This window comes from Salmo salar, chromosome 19 (assembly GCF_965601325.2).
Source record: "Salmo salar chromosome 19, fSalSal1, whole genome shotgun sequence".
Classification (NCBI taxonomy): domain Eukaryota; kingdom Metazoa; phylum Chordata; class Actinopteri; order Salmoniformes; family Salmonidae; genus Salmo; species Salmo salar.
In genome coordinates, this window is record NC_138309.1 from 2,685,188 (window position 1) to 2,706,004 (window position 20,817).

The following is a 20,817-nucleotide window of genomic DNA, read 5'->3' on the forward strand; positions in this document are numbered from 1 at the left end:
CACCTGTCCACAGAAGCAATCAATCATTCAGACTCCAAACTCTCCACCATGTAAAAGACCAAAGAGCTCTCCAAGGTTGTCAGGGACAAGATTGTAGACCTACACAAGGCTGGAATGGGCTACAAGACCATCGCCAAGCAGCCTGGTGAGAAGGTGACAACATTTGGTGCGATTATTCGCAAATGGAAGAAACACAAAAGAACTTTCAATATCCCTCGGCCTGGGGCTCCATGCAAGATCTCACCTCGTGGGGTTGCAATGATCATGAGAGCGGTGAGGAATCAGCCCAGAACTACACGGGAGGATCTTGTCAATGATCTCAAGGCAGCTGGGACCATAGTCACCAAGAAAACAATTGGTAACACACTACGCCGTGAAGGACTGAAATCCTGCTGCACCCGCAAGGTCCCCCTGCTCAAGAATACATATACATGCCCGTCTGAAGTTTGCCAATGAACATCTGAATGATTCAGAGGACAACTGGTGAAAGTGTTGTGGTCAGATGAGACCAAAATAGAGCTCTTTGGCATCAACTCAACTCGCCGTGTTTGGAGGAGGAGGAATGCTGCCTATGACCCCAAGAACACCATCTCCACCGTCAAACATGGAGGTAGAAACATTATGCTTTGGGGGTGTTTTTCTGCTAAGGGGACAGGACAACTTCACTGCATCAAAGGGACGATGGACGGGGCCATGTACCGTCAAATCTTGGGTGAGAACATCCTTCCCTCAGCCAGGGCATTGAAAATGGGTCGTGGATGGGTATTCCAGCATGACAATGACCCAAAACACACAGCCAAGGCAACAAAGGAGTGGCTCAAGAAGAAGCACATTAAGGTCCTGGAGTGGCCTAGCCAGTCTTCAGACCTTAATCCCATAGAAAATCTGTGGACGGAGCTGAAAGTTAGAGTTGCCAAACGTCAGCCTCGAAACCTTAATGACTTGGAGAAGATCTGCAAAGAGGAGTGGGACAAAATCCCTCCTGAGATGTGTGCAAACCTGGTGGCCAACTACAAGAAACGTCTGACCTCTGTGATTGCCAACAAGGGTTTTGCCACCAAGTACTAAGTCATGTTTTGCAGAGGGGTCAAATACTTATTTCCCTCATTAAAATGCAAATCATTTTATAACATTTTTGACATGCGTTTTTCTGGATTTTTTTGTTGTTATTCTGTCTCTCACTGTTCAAATAAACCTACCATTAAAATGATAGGCTGATCATTTCTTTGTAAGTGGGCAAACGTTCAAAATCAGCAGGGGATCAAATACTTTTTTCCCTCACTGTAAAACACATGAAGGCTTTATAATTATTTTATTTTTTTAAATTGTATTTAACCTTTATTTAACCAGGTAGGCTAGTTGAGAACAAGTTCTCATTTACAACTGCGACCTGGCCAAGATTAAGCAAAGTAGTGCAACACAAACAACAACACAGAGTTACACATGGAATGAACAAACATACAGTCAATAAGACAATAGAAAAAGTCTATATACAGTGTGTGCAAATGACGTAGGATAACAGAGGTAAGGCAATAAATAGGCCATAGTGGCGAAAATATAACAATATAGCAATTAAACACTGGAGTGATAGATGTGCAGAAGATGAGTGTACAAGTAGAGATACTGGGGTGCAAAGGAGCAAAATAAATAAAATAGATAACAGTATGGGGATGAGGTAGTTGGATGGGCTAATTACAGATGGGCTATGTACAGGTACCGTGATCTATGAGCTGCTCTGACACCTGGTGCTTAAAGCTAGTGAGGGAGATATGAGTCTCCAGCTTCAGTGATGTTTGCAGTTCATTCCAGTCATTGGCAGCAGAGAACTGGAAGGAAAGGCGGCCGAAGGAGGAATTGGCTTTGGGGGTGACCAGTGAAATATACCTGCTGGAGCGCGTGCTACGCGTGGGTGCTGCTATGGTGACCAGTGAGCTGAGATAAGGCGAGGCTTTACCTAGCAAAGACTTATAGATGACCTTGTAGTTGTCCACACATTCATATTCATCAAGGTTAACTGACTGGTATTATCTCATAGAACCTCAGACATAATTTTTCTTTGTTTATCCCAAATCCCTATTCCCCATTGATTTTCAAACACGGAGGCCCGGAGCCAGGGTGGCTGGGCCGAACCAGGGCTGACGCCGGCTGCAGGCTGGCTGGCCCTGCGCAGCCAGGCGCGGTTTGCCGCGCCAGTATGGCCTGGCCCACCGGGGACCTGCTTGCTGAACATCTCATTCCAAAATCATGGGCATTAATATGGAGTTGGTCCCACCTTTGCTGCTATAATAGCCTCCACTTTTCTGGGAAGGCTTTCTACTAGATGTTGGAACATTGCTGCTGGGACTTGCTTCCATTCAGCCACAACAGCATTAGTGAGTCGGGTGATTAGGCCTGGCTTGCAGTCTGTGTTCCAATTCATCCAAAAGGTGTTCGATGGGGTTGAGGTCAGGGCTCTGTGCAGGCCAGTCAAGTTCTTCCACACCAATCTCGACAAAACATTTCTGTACGGACCTCGCTTTGTGCACGGGGGTATTGTCATGGTGAAATAGGAAAGGGTCTTCCCCAAACCGTTACCACAAAGTTGGAAGCACAGAATCGTCTAGAATGTCATTAAGATTTCCCTTCACTGGAATTAAGGGGCCTAGCCCAAACCATGAAAAACAAGCCCAAGACCATTATTCCTCCACCAAACTTTACAGTTGGCACTATGCATTGGGGCAGGTAGCACCGGACTGCCAGATGATGAAGCGTGATCCAATGATGGCGAGCTTTACACCACTCCCGCCGACACTTGGCATTACGCATAGTGATCTAGGTTTGTGTGCGGCTGCTTGGCCATGGAAACCCGTTTCATGAACCTCCCTACGAACAGTTCTTGTCTTGACGTTGCTGCAAGAGGCAGTTCGGAACTCAGTAGTGAGTGTTGCAACCAAGGACAGATGATTTTTACGAGCTACTGTAAGCCTGTGTGGCCTACCACTTCACGGCTGAGCCGTTGTCGCTCCTAGTTGTTTCCACTTCACAATAACAGCACTGACAGTTGATCAGGGCAGCTCTAGCAGGGCAGTAATTTGATGAACTGACTTGTTGGAAAGGTGGTATCCTATGACAGTGCCACGTTGAAAGTCACTGAGCTCTTCAGTAAGGCCATTCTACTGACAATGTTCGTCTATGGAGATAGCATGGCGGTGAGCTCGTTTTATACACCTGTCAGCAAAGGGTATGGCTGGAATAGCCGAATCCACTCATTTGAAGGGGTGTCCACATACTTTTGTATATATAGTGTAACTTTTCCCCCTGGTTTTAAGACTACAAACTGGCCAAAATCCTGAAGTGTCCCTTTTACAGGACAGCGGACCACCCCATAAATGGAGAAGGGGCGGACAGAGAGGGTGGTGTTGAATTTCACTGCCGGAGCACGTGACTTCAATGGCTCGGCTGCGAAAGCTCTCAACTTCTCTGCTCACTGAAAGCCGTTCACCGCCTCTAATCGACGAATTGCCGGAGGGTAGTTTGGCTCGACACCGGTTGTTATCCACTGCTAAATGTTTAACACTCAAAAACTTTGGAGAGAGTATCAAAACAATTATACTTAGCGCAACTTCCACCAACCACGGAACCAGGAGGAGAAGGCAACAGGTCCAAGGTATTTGATGTGACACTTGTTATTTGAGGTGGCTTACCTTGTCAACATTTGGACAGTGTGCGGTCCAAGTCAAAATGCACATAAACCAACAGGCAAATGTCATGAACAATTGAACTCCTTCAGCCCGACGACAATCATATTTTCAGTTGTGTCTTACATTGACTTTTTTTAGAAAAAAATTTTTTTTTTTTGTGCACGAACGTTCTAAGATTTCGATGTCATGCATGTCAGTTCGGCGGGATGTGAGATTTCGTTCTGAATCTCGTGATTGACACTGGCTACACTATCAACACATAGGGTGGCTTGTCTAATTGGATAGCAAAACAGTTCTTTATCAATTTACCGTATTATTTTCGCATGAATGAAATGGACCACGCAACAAAATCAAAAAGTAAGCATCAAGCGATAAATAGCATTTGGCAAGCCAGTTTACCGCATTTTGACAGGCTGACAATTGACTCAATATTTACATCGCCAAGCCTTGTAGCAAGGTCAACCAGTTTGTAAACTTTTCTCTGTATTTACCATGTTATGCGTGTAGCTCACAGATTGCTAAACCACTATAGTTGTTTCTTTTGCACACAATTCTTGCTTCATTGCGAGCCATCCATGGAACGCCAAGACAATGGAATATGGATGTTAATCAATCCCAGACTAGTGTGTGCACACATTTATTCCCAAAACCGTGTGCTCAAGTGTCTTTATTTCAGCAAATGATTGCAATGTAAGCCACACTGACAGAAACCCCCAATTTGTTTACACATTTGATGCAGTTTTTTTCAAGATAATATGCCTTCAGAGGAGCAGCTGACAAATGAAATGTCATAATACCTATGACATGATTATTAACATTACAGTGCATGTTGCCACAATCTCAACATTTTGCCGATTTGGTCAATTTTTATTATTACCAATTTCTTGCATATATGTCGTGTTAAGTCATTTAAAAAAAAGTTTCTTATTTAGATCTGTAATAATATTTCATTTTGTGACTCTGTATGATTAGGTAGCCTAATCACTGTGTTAAGATATCTTATGGGTCATGATTGATTTATAAAATAATGCATTTATATGGATTATTCCATTGCTCTGTCCAAGACTGGCTGTGTAATGTGCACAACAAACTACTGTTTTTGTTGTGAAAAAGGTATGTGCCCTTTTCTACAGAAAACCTGTGACATTCAGCGCAAGATGCGTTGGAGGCTTAGTTGCTGAGTGGGAAATTTGGTGTGTCTGAGGATTTTCCCACCCTGTCACCTCTCCTCATGGTGTGAATCACAGATGCATGTTGTGCCGTAGCCATAGCTGGATATGCCCTAGTCAGTTCTAACCTAACCAAGCAGTATGTTCACAACTGTTACGACTATCACTATTTAACTTTTATTTATTTAACTAGGCAAGACAGTTAAGCACATTCTTATTTACAATGACTGCCTACCCTGGCCAAACCCTAACCTGTACTACACTGGGCTAATTGTGCGCCACCCTATGGGACTCCCAATCACAGCCGGGTGTGATACAGTCTGTAATTGAACCAGGGTCTGTAGTGATGCCTCTAGCACTGATATGCAGTTCCTTAGACCGCTGCGCCACTCGGGAGCCCCACTATAGTGGGCTAATCCTGAAAGGTACTGTGATGTAATATTAACTGCCCTTGGCTTTCGTTCCTTCAGGTCTGTTGTATCATTTTCAATCAGAAGTTTTATCTGCTGTGTCCTCAACTCATGATGGGCCCCATGTGAGAGGGATTTAACCTACACACTGGTCTGGTACCCTGTGTACGTCAACAATCCAATCATACTTGGGTTCGCCTTTCTCCCCTCAAGGGCAACAGGATCTGAGATGTGGTCACCGTGTTATGAGTTTGTTTAACTAATAGGCTACAGTATGCCATATGGACACACATGAGAGCAGAGCCAGCCAGCCCAACTTCAGCCTCGCAGGCACATCCAAGCAATGTGTTCATCAGCTTCTCTTGTGGCAGTTACTATGTCTATGCTAGTGCAGACATGTTCTTTTTGGTTGGTTGTCTATTCTAAGTTTGAGGGTTAGACCGTACAATGTGTTTTAGAATAGCAGTAAACACTATTGTATAGCCAAGTACAGTATTTTGCATGCAGATATAATTAGAGGCAGAAGAGTGAACTGCTTTTTCACAAGTCCAGAGTTTTTGAGTGACTTGTCTTCTCCGGAAAGTTGGTTTCCTTTTTGTGTGAGCGATGCCAGTTAGACTTAGAAGACTCACACGACTTGGTTTCACATGGCTGTAAATGTGTCATCACAATGGAGGCGATGGCTCACTCACTCCGCCTCCTCTCCATACCTCTAAAGTCGGACAGGCCCCACCCCCCCCCCCTTCTCCTTCCTCTTCAAAATGATAAAGTCAAGTGTGACACTGGAAAGGAACATATTTTTTGACTTCGCTCTGAAAAACATGATAGTGACTCAAAAGCTCCTGGCAATTTATTTTTCACATGGGCTGACATTTTCTCTGTTTTCTTGTAACCTTTGGAACAAATTGTTTTTGCCAGATGAAGTGAGATGGGTTATTGGAGGATGGTGGGAGAGTGTTCCCATTTGGAGACCTTTACTGCAGGACATGAGATGTGTATCCCACAGAGCTGCTGATTTGTATTTGGAAATGCCCAGTGTTATTCCTAAATCTGGCCTTTTACTATCTGTATATTCTTGTTGAAGGTAAAGAGATGGGGTTTAAGGAGTTCAAATGATACTGTAGCTTAATAGTTGGCCTGTCTGCCAAACATACCCATGTCTAACAAGATGTGGGGAGCAAGACTCCTAGCAATGTGGTGTGGTTCAGGGGTAGGCAGAGATGTTTGCACAACTGATTGTAGTGAAAGTGCGTACATCTAAATTTGGTATAGAGATTATACCAAAAAGGAAATCTCAACACATTTGAAGTTCGGTTAGCAGAGGCCCATAGTGGTGAGTAGCCTTACCACAGCCCTGTCTGTCCCTTGTGTTCAGTTTAGCCGGTGTCTGCCTGCCTCACCAGGCTGAGACTGTGCAGGAGAAACTCATCAGGTTGTGACAGATGAGACGGGTCCCCCACAATGGCAGGTTACCCCAGAGATGTCACAAGGCCCTTGCTAAATGGTAAATACCTCAACCGAGTCGACCCACTCACTCACCGAGACGCCAGAGTGTGTGTGGGTTTTATTTCAGGAGCTCATATCTGACTGAAACCACAGTTTTGAGAGCTGAGGCTTCGGATCCCTGTTATGAAAAAAATACATCAGATATTTGCGGGTTTGTTATGAGCACTAGTGTGGTGTCAGTCTTCCGGCTCTCTTTAGTTCTTTTTCATAAAAACATGTTGGTTTCTGTGTTGAGAGAAAGTTGTTTCTTTGCTATTGCCACTCTTGCTGAATGAGTAGAAATAAATTGCACTGTTAGTCGTTTTGGCCGTGGTGCTTGCTGACATAGCCGCTGCTTTTTGGAATGGGGTGAGTGTGGGAAAAGACAGAGGAGGAGGGTGGGATCCACTAGCAGGGGTGAAGAGTGAATTGGGGAAGTAAAGCCCCTGTGATGTAGGGATATGGGAGCTCTAGTCAGCCCGGCTGATGGGGGTTTGACAGGAGGGCTCACACATACTGATTCTGTCTCAATACAGTCCACTGTCTGTTTCCCTGCTCTCCTAGTCCTCCCTGTGCACGATGAAAGTCACCCCCCCACCTCCTTTTTTTAAATATTGACTCCTTTTATTTCTCCCTTTATGGCTTTGATGGTATTAAATAATCATTACATGTCAGCGTGCACAGCTCTCCCGTGTTCATGAGGGAGAGAGAGCAATTAGGTCAGCGTAGTAGAATAGAAGTCTTAGTGGCAGGGCACCTCACCTCAAGTTACAATTCTAATATACAGTTGAAGTTGGAAGTTTACGAGTCATTAACTCGTTTTTCAACCACTCCACAAATTTCTTGTTAACAAACTATAGTTTTGACAAGTCGGTTAGGACATCTACTTTGTGCATGACACAATAAATTTTTCCAACAATTGTTTACAGACAGATTAATTCACTTAAATCACAATTCCGGTGGGTCAGAAGTTTACATACACTAAGTTGACTGTGCCTTTAAATAACTTGGAACATTCCAGAAAATGATGTCATGGCTTTAGAAGCTTCTGATAGGCTAATTGACATAATTTAAGTAAATTGTGTACCTGTGGCTGTATTTCATGGCCTACCTTCAAACTCAGTGCCTCTTTGCTTGACATCATGCGAAAATCAAAAGAAATCAGCCAAGACCTCAGGAGAAAAAATTGTAGACCTCCACAAGTCTGGTTCATCCTTGGGAGCAATTTCCAAACGCCTGAAGGTACCACCATCATCTGTGCAAACAATGGTACGCAAGTATAAACACCATGAGACCACGCAGCTGTCCTACCACTCAGGAAGGAACGCGTTCTGTCTCCTAGAGATGAACGTACTTTGGTGCGAAAAGTGCAAATCAATCCCAGAACAGCAAAGGACCTTGTGAAGATGCTGGAGGAAACGGGTACAAAAGTATCTATATCCACAGGTAAACGTGTCCTATATCGACAACCTGAAAGGCTGCTCAGCAAGAAGAAGCCACTGCTCCAAAACCGCCATTAAAAAAGCCAGACTACGGTTTGCAACTGCACATGGGGACAAAGATCGTACTTTTTGGAGAAATGTCCTCTGGTCTGATGAAACAAAAATAGAACTGTTTGGCCCTAATGACCATCGTTCTGTTTGGAGGAAAAAGGGGGATGGTTGCAAGCTGAAGAACACCATCCCAACCGTGAAGCACGGGGGTTGCAGCATCATGTTTTAGGGGTGCTTTGCTGCAGGAAGGACTGGTGCACTTCACAAAATAGATGCGATCATGAGGAAGGGAAATGTGGTTATATTGAAGCAACATCTCAAGACAGTTAAAGCTTGGTCGCAAATGGGTCTTCCAAATGGACATTGACCCCAAGCATACTTCCAAAGTTGTGGCAAAATGGCTTAAGGACAACAAAGTCAAGGTATTGGAGTGGCCATCACAAAGCCCTGACCTCAATCCTATAGAAAATGTGTAGGCAGAACTGAAAAGCGTGTGCGAGCAAGGAGGCCTACAAACCTGACTCAGTTACACCTGCTCTGTCAGGAGGAATGGGCCAAAATTCACCCAACTTATTGTGGGAAGCTTGTGGAAGGCTACATGAAACGTTTGACCCAAGTTAAACAATTTAAAGACAATGCTACCAAATACTAATTGAGTGTATGTAAACTTCTGACCCCCTGCGAATGTGATGAAAGAAATAAAAGGTGAAAGAAATAATTCTCTCTACTATTATTCTGACATTTCACATTCTTAAAATAAAGTGGTGTTTCTAACTGACCTAAGATTTTTACTGGGATTAAATGTCAGGAATTCTGAGAAACTGAGTTTAAATGTATTTGGCTAAGGTGTATGTAAACTTCCGACTTCAACTGTACCTAAAACTCAGATTTGGAACTTAGAGACCAAGGCCGTTGTGTTATCTGAGAAATTAAGGAGGCTGCTCTGAGACCTTAATGTTGTTGGCTATTGTATTATCTAATCAGGAAAAAACAGCCTAGAATGGATAATCGGTTATATTTGAAGTCCCTCACCAGTTTAATATTCCTGAAGATTTAGGTCAGTTTTCTTTTTAAATGAGGCTCAGCTTAAGACTGATCACTGAACTGTTATTGTATTGAATGTGATTGAAAAGACTTGATTTAGACATTTAAGATTATGAGCAGATTTAGCCTACATAGCAGTTTTTTTCTGGTCTCTGTGAGAAAGACGAAGCTATAGTTTAACATTAACTTTGTCTGTCTATCCATTTGAAGACTTTTTTTTTTTGTTTTGTCGAAGGTGGTTGAATACTTAGGCTACTATGAATTGTGTTATGGCATTCATACTGTCTATTTTGGTACATTTCACATTGGTCTGGCATTGTCTTACATGTACACACTGCTGGCCATATCTTTTTTTTACCACGAGACCTATTACGTTTCACAATTTGTGTGGGGGTATTGTGGCAGTGTCATACAATTCCATAACATTTTTCCACATCCATTTTCCATAGACTCTTTTGCCCAGTTGGACAGTCTCTCAGCTTGATGGCTGACATTTCCAGTGAAAGAGCTCTTTTGTCGTTAGTTAATCACCCCCCTCTCCATAAAACAATGGTATCAATTGCTTCTTCTGAGTACATCCACACTGCTGTAAAAAGCCTGGCTCTTTCTCCTCCCAGGCAGGCAGTGAAACCTCTTCATTACCAGTGACAGCCCAGCCATTCTCAATAGGCACACTGCGGGAACTCTGTCAGACTTTCAGGTAACTGTTGAGATTTGTAAAAGTAGAATCCACAAGGTGCAATTGTGAAATTTGGTAGATCGTTGGTAGTTTTCATCTCATGTCAGTCACTAGCTAGGTTTCCATTCAATTGGTGACAGATTTTCACGTGAATAGTCTAGAATCCGCATAAAGTAAAATATGCAAATTGTCACACCATTTGTGTTTCCACCAGACAGACTTGTTGCAGATAAATCATTGCGTAACGACGTAGTGCACACAATGTACTTCTTCGCTGAACTATGGTACATTGGCTTTGGATTTTTATTTGGTACAAACTTTCCATTGCATTTTGAACTCTACCCATACTTTGTCACAAACGTTTGCACTCTAGCCAAAAATGTTGCAAATACAGTGCGGTTAGGCCAGTCTATGGATAAGGGCAAGAATAAAAAATGTTTTTTGTCAAACGTCAGTCAAGCATTGACCGTAATGTCACCAGAATAAGACTAGGGCTGTCCCTGACCAACCCAAAAAATATTGGTAGACCGAGAGTCGTTTGTTCATTTGACCAATCGATTGGTCAAAAATATTAAACGTGTATTTTTCCATATAGACACATCCTGTGTGTTTTTAATCAAAACAACTATATGCATTGAGTTTGTCTGACACTTTAAGCACACTGTTTGAAATAATTAAGACCCATGTAGTCTGACCAGCAATTGTTTTGATTGGGTCAAGCTTAGACTTACTACGCTGTTTAAAAAAGAAAAATGACAGCGAGTGCCTGACTAGCACCCGTTGCCTGTCACTCCTCCTTGCTGCAGCAACCATCACAGAACATCACCAGGGTTTATCGCGATGTCTGTGTTGCTGAAGCTGTAACATGATTACAGCCATTTCAGACTGAAAAGTTCTGTTACCGAAATCCCGGATTTGTTTAGGAAAAACATTGCCTCAGCCCTTCCTCTCTTTATGTGACACATGTATGCATCACATGAACGTGACCAATAGCATATCAAAATCACATCAATAAATGGGTTAAAACAAACTGAATACCGTAACGCATGCGACAGCAAAATGGGTGCAGAGGACGTGACAAACTAGAAACGGGAATTGTTTACTGGTTGCTCGCGAGTTAAAGGGGAAGTCCGATGAATGGAATAAATTTGACTAGTTGTAGAAAATACTGGAGATCAAGAAAAAGTAGGTTAGGAACAAGCACTGCGTGCATATTATGTGACCCCCCCAAACAGGTGTTGTTAGATTACAATATCATCTTTCTGACTATTTGGAGCAATGTAAACAACACCACCAAGGTTGGATGGGGAGCGTCGCTTTGCAGCTAATTTGAGGTCACTCCAGAGATGTTCGATTGGGTTCAAGTCTGGGCTCGGCCACTCAAGGACATTCAGAGACTTGTCCCGAAGCCACTCCTACATTCTTGGCTGTGTGCTTAGGGTTGTTGGCCTGTTGGAAGTTGACCCTTTGCTCCAGTCTGAGGTCCTGAGTGCTCTGGAGCAGGTTTTCATCAAGGATCTCTCTGTACTTTGCTTCGTTCATCTTTCCCTTGATCCTGACTAGTCTCCCAGTCCTTGCTGCTGAAAAACATCTTGACAGCGTGATGCTGCCACCACCATGCTTCACTGTAGGGATGGTGCCAGGTTTGTTCCAGACGTGACGCTTGGCATTCAGGCCAAAGGGTTCAAGCTTGGTTTCATCAGACAAGAGAATCTTGTTTTTCATGGTTTGAGAGTTCTTTAGGTGCCATTTGGCTAACTCCAAGTGGGCTGTCATGTGCCTTTTTATTTATTTTACTGAGGTGGGGCTTCCGTCTGGCCACTCTACCATAAAGGCCTGATTGGTGGAGTGCTGCAGAGATGGTTGTCCTTCTGGAAGGTTCTGACATCTCCACAGAAGGGCTCTGTCAGTGACCATTGGGTTTTTGGTCACCTCCCTGACCAAGGCCCTTCTCCCCCGATTGCGCATTATTTTTTGACCGTTTAGAGCAATGTAAACGACACTAAGTCAATTATAAGCATACAAAAAAATTGTGAAGCCTATATTACAGCAAAGCCTAAACACTCGCATTAATTTGTGAATGCAGTCTCCAAAATGGAGCGGTTTACTTATTTGTTTACGCTAAATATTCAATGGTTGCTTTTATTTTAAAACTAAATGCATGATTCTATTTCAAATCATGAATGACTTGTATGCTGTGTGATGACCTAAATGAAAGATTGATTGCTACAGTAGCCTATATAAGTATTGAAATAGTGCATTCAGACCCCTTGCCTTTTTCCACATTTTGTTACGCTAGTCTTATTCTAAAATGGATGAAATAGTTTCTCATTATTCTACACACTACCCCATAATGACAAAGCAAAAACAGGTTTTTAGAAATGTTAGGAAATGTATTAAAAATAGAAAACTGATATTACATTTACATAAGTATGTAGACTCTTTACTCAATACTTTGTTGAAGCAGGGATTACAGCCTCGAGTCTTCTTGTGTATGATGCTACAAGCTTGGTCCTTGGTCAGGGAGGTCATACCCAAGAAGAGTCGGCTGTAATCGCTGCCAAAGGAGCTTCAACAAAGTACTGAGTAAAGGGTCTGCATACTTATGTAAACGTAATATCAGTTTATTTTTTAATACATTTGCAAACATTTCTAGTTGTAGAAATATCTCAAGGATGATCAATGTAAAAAGGATGCACCTGAGCTCAATTTCGAGTCTCATAGCAAAGGGTCTGAATACTTATGTAAAGAAAAATAAATAAATGAATATATACATTAGCAAACATTTCTGAACCTGTTTTTGCTTTGCGATTATGGTGTGTAGATTGAGTAACACATTTATTGAATCCATTTTAGAGTAGGGCTGTAACAAAATGTGGAAAAGGTGAAGGGGTCTGAATACTTTCCGAATGCACTGTAGGTTTTAAGTAAATTACGGTATTAAGACTAAGCAGGATGGGCCTACAGCTCGATGGTGGTTATACAATGCTGCTATATTAAGCCTGCTGATGATAATGGCGTTGTTGTTGTTGTTGTTGTTATTATTATTATTATTATTATTATTATTATTATAATAACGAGTTCAAGAAAATTAGTTTTTTATTATTTTTTTTCTTACAATTTGTAACTGTGCAAACGAAATAAATTAGAACAGCCTTTGGTATTTTATTGAAAAAGTGTAAAGGCTTTAGCACAGCAAAGATTACAACTTTTTTTTTATTTATTTTTTTGCAATTGTTAATCACAGGTTTTGGTTGTGTGAGGCTTGGTGCTCACGGAATCGGTATACTATTTAAACAGGCAACAGAAGCAGGATCTGTCTTATTCCTGTAGATGTATATGGAAGATTTATCCATATAGATCACCGACCATTTTGAATCCCACCGTACCTTCTCCACTATGCAATCTGGTTTCCGAGCTGGTCATAGGTGCACCTCAGCCACGCTCAAGGTCTTAAACGATATCATAGACGCCATCAATAAAAGACAGTACTGTGCAGCTGTCTTCATCGACCTGGCCAAGGCTTTTGACTGTCAATCACTGCATTCTTATTGGCAGACTCAATAGCCTTGGCTTCTCAAATGACTGCCTCGCCTGGTTCACCAACTACTTCTCAGATAGAGTTCAGTGTGTCAAATCGGAGGACCTCTGGCGTTCTCTATGTTCTCTATTGCTGCTGGTGATTTTCTGATCCACCTCTACGCAGGCGACACCATTCTGTATACATCTGGCCCTTTGGAAAATCACCAAAGCCAATACTTCCTTTGGCCGCATTTCCTTCCAGTTCTCTGCTGCAAATGACTGGAACGAATTGCAAAAATCACTGAAGCTGGAGTCATATCTCCCTCACTAACTTTAAGCATCAGCTGTCAAAGCACTGTACCTGTACACAGCCAATCTGTAAATAGCACACCCAACTACCTCATCCCCATATTTTTACTTACCCTCTTGCTATTTTGTACCCCAGTATATCAACTTGCACATCATCTGCACATATCACCTCAGTATTAATGCTAAATTGTTATTATTTTCGCCTCTATGGCCTATTTATTGCCTTACCTCCCTACTCTTCTACATTTGCACACACTGTACATAGACTTTTCTATTGTGTTATTGACTGGAGGTTTTGTTTGTAACTCTTTTGTTTTTGTCACACTGCTATGATTTATCTTGGCCAGGTTGCAGTTGTAAACTTGTTCTCAACTGGCCTACCTGGTGTAAAAAATAAATGAATATATAAAGCCAGGCACATTTTAAGTTAGGCTATTGATTAATTAAGATACCGCTCCTCACTTTTCTTAGACAATTAAGGCAAGGTCTGTTTTCTCATCTCCTGCCTCTGCCGCATTGTTCTCAACACCCAATATGCTGGTTAACTTTGCTATTATGTGCATAGATATTTGGTTTAAGAAAAGGTACCAATTCCACAGCGCACTGTGTTTCTGAAACGCGGACAGCGACCTCTTTCCAATGCGGGAGAGAGTACATTTGTTATAAAATATTGTAATATAACCATATACCATTTCAGTAGCACATGTCTTACTTTGAGTGATGGACTGTGCCATCCCCGCGGCCTCCACAATGGATTAGTCCACTCTGATAGGCACCAATAGGACACTTAAAAAAAATAAAAAATAATTCTGCTTGACTAAAGAAATCTGAGTCGACCAACAGCCTATTGACCAGTCGACTAAATGGGGTCAGCCCTAAATAAGACCCCTTATTTATTGGGAAGGACCATCATGCTGAGCGTGCACTTTCACTATCTTGTGAAGTTCATAACTTATCTGTAACCTAATAAACTGCATGGTTTCACGAGTCGTAGTGGGAGGAAACGCACACACCATATCATCCGTGACTTCAAGTTTATTTTGTGATAGTTATTAAATCAATATTTGCACTTAAAGGCACATCACCACCATTTCTCGCATTATTAATTTTACCGACACAAAAAGATCCCACCATGTCGAACTAACAAATGATCTGTCAGCATTTTAATGAAATTGTATTGAAACTTTATTTTTATTTTTTATTTTTTAAACAAATTTATACGGTATGACTTGACTCAAACAAAAACTGTGGATGGAAACATGCTTACTGACAGACCTTGGCGAGCCATTTAAAACCTGTCAGTAATATCCAGTTGATCAGCTATGTAAACCTTGTAGTTATCATGCTCAGGTAAAAAAAATTACGTTTGAGTCACTCACTCTGACATCTATGAACACACAACATAAGACATGGCAAAATATGTAGAATTGCAAGAAATGAGCCTTAACACTGCATAATGTTGTCTCCGCCAACAAGCGGGCTTTGAACAGTTTTGGGTCGCGAGGTGGGGGTTTGTCGCAACGCTGATAAATGCCGAATTAAAAAAAACATGTAAAAAATATTCTCGTCCCGCCAATCTGGACCTTTGCGACCGGGGAAATTTGTGTGACCGACCCTTCTCGAATAGTATTTTTAGTACCCCTGCTCTAACATATCCCTTTCCAGCCCATGCAGCTGGTCTAATATTATCTCTGTAGCATGAAAAACCAACATTTTAATCAAATGTTATTGGTCATATGCAGATGTTATTGCGGGTGTAGCAAAATACTTGTGTTCCTAGCTCCAACAGTGCAGTAATATCAAATAATTCAGAACAATACACATCTGAAGGTAAAAGAATGGAATTAAGAAATGTATGAATATTAGGATGAGGAATGTATTGAATACAGTATGTACATATGAGTAAAGCAGTACTTTTTAAAGTGACCAGTGACTCTATGTATAGGGCAGCAGCCTCTAAGGTGCGTTGTGGAACCGGCTGGTAGCCTGCTAGTCCCAGCTTTGATGCACCTGTACTGACCTCGCCTTCTGGATGGTAGCGGGGTGAACAGACTGTTCGGGTGGTTGATGTCCTTGATGATCTTTTTGGCCTTCCTGTGACATCGGGTTCTGTAGGTGTCGTGGAGGGCAGGCAGTGTGACCCCGGTGATGCGTTGGGCAAACTGCACCACCCTCTGGAGAGCCCTGCGGTTGCTGGCGGTGCAGTTGCCGTACCGTGATACAGCCCGACTGGATGCTCTTAATTGTGCATCTGTAAAAGTTTGTCAGGGTCTTAGGGGCCAAGCCACATTTCTTCAGCTTCATGAGGTTGAAGAGGCACTGTTGCGCCTTCTTCACCACACTGGCTGTGTGGGTGGACCATTTCAGAACGTCAGTGATGTGTAAGCCGAGGAACTTGAAGCTTTCCACGTTCTCCACTGTGGTCCTGTCAATGTGGATAGGGGTGTGCTCCCTCTCCTTTTTCCTGAAGTCCACGATCATCTCCTTCATTTTGTTGACGTTGAGGGAGAGGTTATTTTCCTGGCACCACTCTGCCAGGGCCCTCACCTCCTCCCTGTAGGCTGTCTCATCATTGTTGGTAATCAGGCCTACTATGGTTGTCGTCTGTAAACTTGATGCTTGAGTTGGAGGTGTGTGTGTGTGTGTGTGTGTGTGTGTGTGTGTGTGTGGCCACACAGTCATGGATGAACAGGGAGTACAGGAGGGGGCTGAGCACACACCCTTGTGGAGCCCCTGTGTTGAGGATCAGCGAAGTGGTGTTTACTACATTCACCACCTGGGGGTGACCCGTCAGGAAGTCAAGGACCCAGTTGCACAGGGCGGGGTTCAGACCCAGGGCCCCGAGCTTGATGTGCTTGGAGGGTAGTATGGTGTTGAAGGCTGAGCTATAGTCAATGCACAGCATTTTTACATGGGTATTCCTCTTGTCCAGATGGGTTAGACCAGTGTAATGGCGAATGTGTCGTCTGTGGATATATTGGGGTGGTAAGCAAGTTGAAGTGGGTCTAGGGTGTCAGGTATGATCCTTAACCTGTTAGGGCTAGGGGGCAGTATTGACACGGCTGGATAAAAAACGTACCCGATTTAATCTGGTTACTACTCCTGCCCAGTAACTAGAATATGCATATAATTATTGGCTTTGGATAGAAAACACCCTAAAGTTTCTAAAACTGTTTGAATGGTGTCTGTGAGTATAACAGAACTCATATGGCAGGCCAAAACCTGAGAAGATTCCATGCAGGAAGTGGCCTGTCTGACAATTTCTTGCCCTTCTTGATTATCTCTATCCATTACAGAGGATCTCTGCTACGTGACACTTCCTACGGCTCCCATGGGCTCTCAGAAGGCGGCAAAAAGCTGAATCGTGGCTTTGCAGGCTCTGGCTGAAAAAAAAGTAGCGCGTTTGGGTAGTGGCTGGTTACAGTACTGTGAGACTCAGGCGCGTGCCCGCGTCGACCCCATGCCTTGTTTTCTTTCCTCTGTTTACCTAAACGCAGATTCCCGGTCGGAATATTATCGCTTTTTTACGAGAAAAATGGCATAAAAATGGATTTTAAACAGCGGTTGACATGCTTCGAAGTACGGTAATGTAATATTTACAATTTTTTTGTCACGAATTGCGCCATGCTCGTGACCCTTATTTACACTTCGGATAGTGTCTTGAACGCACGAACAAAACGCCGCTATTTGGATATAACGATGGATTATTTTGGACCAAACCAACATTTGTTATTGAAGTAGCAGTCCTGGGAGTGCATTCTGACGAAGAACATCAAAGGTAATCAAACTTTTGTGATAGTAAATCGGAGTTTGGTCAGGGCTAAACTTGGTGGGTGTCTAAATAGCTAGCCGTGATGGCTGGGCTATGTACTCAGAATATTGCAAAATGTGCTTTCACCGAAAAGCTATTTTAAAATCGGACACCTCGATTGCATAGAGGAGTTCTGTATCTATAATTCTTAAAATAATTATGTTTTTTGTGAACGTTTATCGTGAGTAATTTAGTAAATTCACCGGAAGTTTGCGGTGGGTATGCTAGTTCTGAACGTCACATGCTAATGTAAAAAGCTGGTTTTTGATATAAATATGAACTTGATTGAACAAAACATGCATGTATTGTATAACATAATGTCCTAGGTGTGTCATCTGATGAAGATCATCAAAGGTTAGTGCTGCATTTAGCTGTCTTCTGGGTTTTTGTGACATTATATGCTAGCTTAAAATGGGTGTCAGATTATGTCAGCAGAGTACCCAGCCAGAAATAATCAAATGTTTTGCTTTCGTTGTAAAGCCTTTTTGAAATCGGACAGTGTGGTTAGATTAACGAGAGTCTTGTCTTTAAAATGGTGTAAAATAGTCATATGTTTGAGAAATTGAAGTAAAAGCATTTCTAAGGTATTTAAATATCGCGCCACGGGATTCCACTGGCTGTTGAGTAGGTGGGACGATTTCGTCCCACATACCCTAGAGGTTAACACGCTTAAATATCTTACTCATGTCGGCCACAGATAACGAGAGCCCACAGTACTTAGGAGCGGGCCGCATTGATGGCACAGCGTTATCCTCAATGCGGACAAAGGTGTTTACCTTGTCTGGGCGCAAGACGTCGGTGTTCACGACGTGGCTTCCTCTCCTTTGTAATCAGTGATTGTCTGTAGACCCTGCCACTTACGTCTCATGTCTGAGCCGTTGAATTGCGATTTCACTTGTCTCTGTACTGACGTTTTGCCTGTTTTATTGCTTTACGGCGGGAATAACTACACTGTTTGCATTCAACCATATTCCCAGTCACCTTACCATGGTTAAATGCGGTGGTTCGCGCTTTCAGTTTAGCACAAATACTACCATCTAGCCATGGTTTCTGGTTTGGGTAGGTTTTAATAGTCAGTGGGAACAACATCCCCTATACACTTCCTGATGAACTCAGTCACTGTGTCTGTGTATACATCAATGTTATTTTCAGTCTATGCAGAACATATCCCAGTCTGCGTGATCACGCAATCTTGAAGCATGGATTCTGATTGGTCAGACCAGCGTTGAATAGACCTTAGCACGGGCACTTCCTGTTGTGATCTGATTTGCCGAAGAGAGGGCGGGGGAGGGCCTTGTTGGCATCCAGGAAGAGAATAGCAGTTGTTGCGTGTTTTTCTAGCGCGAGTACTACAGTCCAATGTGCTGTATGTAATTAAACAACAAAAACGTTTTGTGCTAATAGTGTAAGAAATGACTACAAAAAAAACTTGCTTAGAAGCAGAGCTGCCATGTCTGTCGGTGCCATCTTACTGATAGTCGTGGCTGGTTTGTTACCTCGGGAATGCGCAAATAAATAATGGTCTGTGTATATATTTATTTTCCTGGGGCGGCTATCAGCGGGGCTAGCCAGGCCGCTTTACTCTCCTACCCCTTTCCTAATGAATGGCTTCCATTCCCCTTCATTTTCCTTGGGACCCTGCCATTAACGTTGACCGATCATATGTTTTGTCTTTTGAAAAAGGATTCTTAAGCACATTGTCATTGGAAATCGGATTCACGTACCCACCATCACCCCTTGCTCTCAATCGCTTTCCCTCCTATCTCACTCTCCTCTCCCTGTCTCAGTGCTCTCCAGGGCTTGACGTTTGCTTTTTTTAGGACAGCTATTACCTTTACCTTTTTTACTGGTCTGTAGCACCATGGGACAAAAAGTTAACTGAAAATTGGAGTTGTATGATGCAAGGAACCACTTCACAAAATAACCTTCATTATCTTCGCTGGTATTGACAATGGAAAACTGCTGGTCTTTTATCCCATGTATTTTATCTCCTGCCATTGTGGCCTCGGGTAAGGCGCTTAACCCCCCCACAAAGTAAAAAAACTGCACTAATAGGCTACTGTATAAAAATCTTCCATATGGAGAGCTGCTGGGTGTGCAGGCTTTTTATCCAACCCTGCTCAAACAGTTTATCAAGGTCCTTTTGCGCAAATGTTTTTTTACAATGTGGCGTGTTTGAGCAGGGCTGGAGAAAAAGCCTGCACACCCAGTAGCTATTTTATCCAAGGCCACATGTAGAAGTTCGTCGAATTGACAAGAAAGGCTACTAAAGTGTGACTTTGTCCTCGTGTTTTCTTGGCCTGTTATATCATTTTGTTCACTCTAGGTTTGATATTCAATGTTTGAGTTTGCTGCAACAGGAATGTTTTTCATCACAGACAAGCAGAGTGCTTAAGTTACCATGGTAACAGCCCGTCTCAAAGGGGCAGCTGAACATTTGTCTCACCTAATGATTGAGCATGGATCACTTATCTTTTATTCATGACCTTTTAGTCATTTCTTACCATTAGAAACCACCTACTTTAATTGTTCTCCTAGATTTGTGTGCTTCTACATTTCTACTTATGAGTACATCATGTCAGTGTAGAGCCCTGAACTAAAATAATAAATAAGCCATGTCACTCAGCCTTTTGTGGCAGGGTAGGCACTTTGTTTTTTGTTGATGTTCTATTGTAGAACTGTTTCTGTTTGTATTTAAGTGGTTTTCTTTTAACATACATTGGCTAAAAGATGAAGCTGTTTGTCTACCCCATTATGTATTACCAGTAGTACATTTCTTGTTTCAGAAAACAGAAGCCATGCTCATCCTTTTTTTTGTGTGTAATTATGGCGCAAAATATATTTTGGCTGGTAAAACGATCTGCGTGGCTGGCAGATTTTTCTACCTGACACAGTGGCTGGTGGACCAAAAAAGTTATTTTCCCACCCTGCCAGAAAAAATGCTATTAATATTATTGTTAGAGCAGCTTTACCCTGCTGAGGAGTTAACCCCCTGCTGACAAGAGCTAGCCTGGGGTCACTTCAGCAAAGAGTACTACACCAACTAGCTCACAAATGTAGCTTGTGTGCATGCATGTCTCTGTTTCTTTGTGCTTGTATATCTGGGGACCTTTTTTTTTTACCTGTTGGTCAGTCAACCTGTTGGGCATCTGTCAAAGCAGAGGCATTGATAGATTGTTTGGATGTTGTCCTGCATGCCATGGCGCCTTTTTAGA

General features: G+C 42.5%; 1 protein-coding gene across 3 annotated transcripts in view; it reads left to right on the top strand.

Moving 5' to 3' along the window:
- Nucleotides 1–3,417: 3,417 nt before the first annotated feature.
- LOC106578316 (retinoic acid receptor alpha-A) overlaps nt 3,418–20,817 on the top strand; it is a 265,142-nt gene continuing 247,742 nt past the window's right edge. For 2 of the 3 annotated variants that reach the window (XM_045701983.2, XM_045701982.2), the window contains exon 1: nt 3,418–3,646. The gene's annotated coding sequence lies outside the window, so the exon portion shown is untranslated. The remainder of the gene's footprint in view (nt 3,647–20,817) is intronic. The other variant, XM_045701984.2, reaches the window with a different exon arrangement.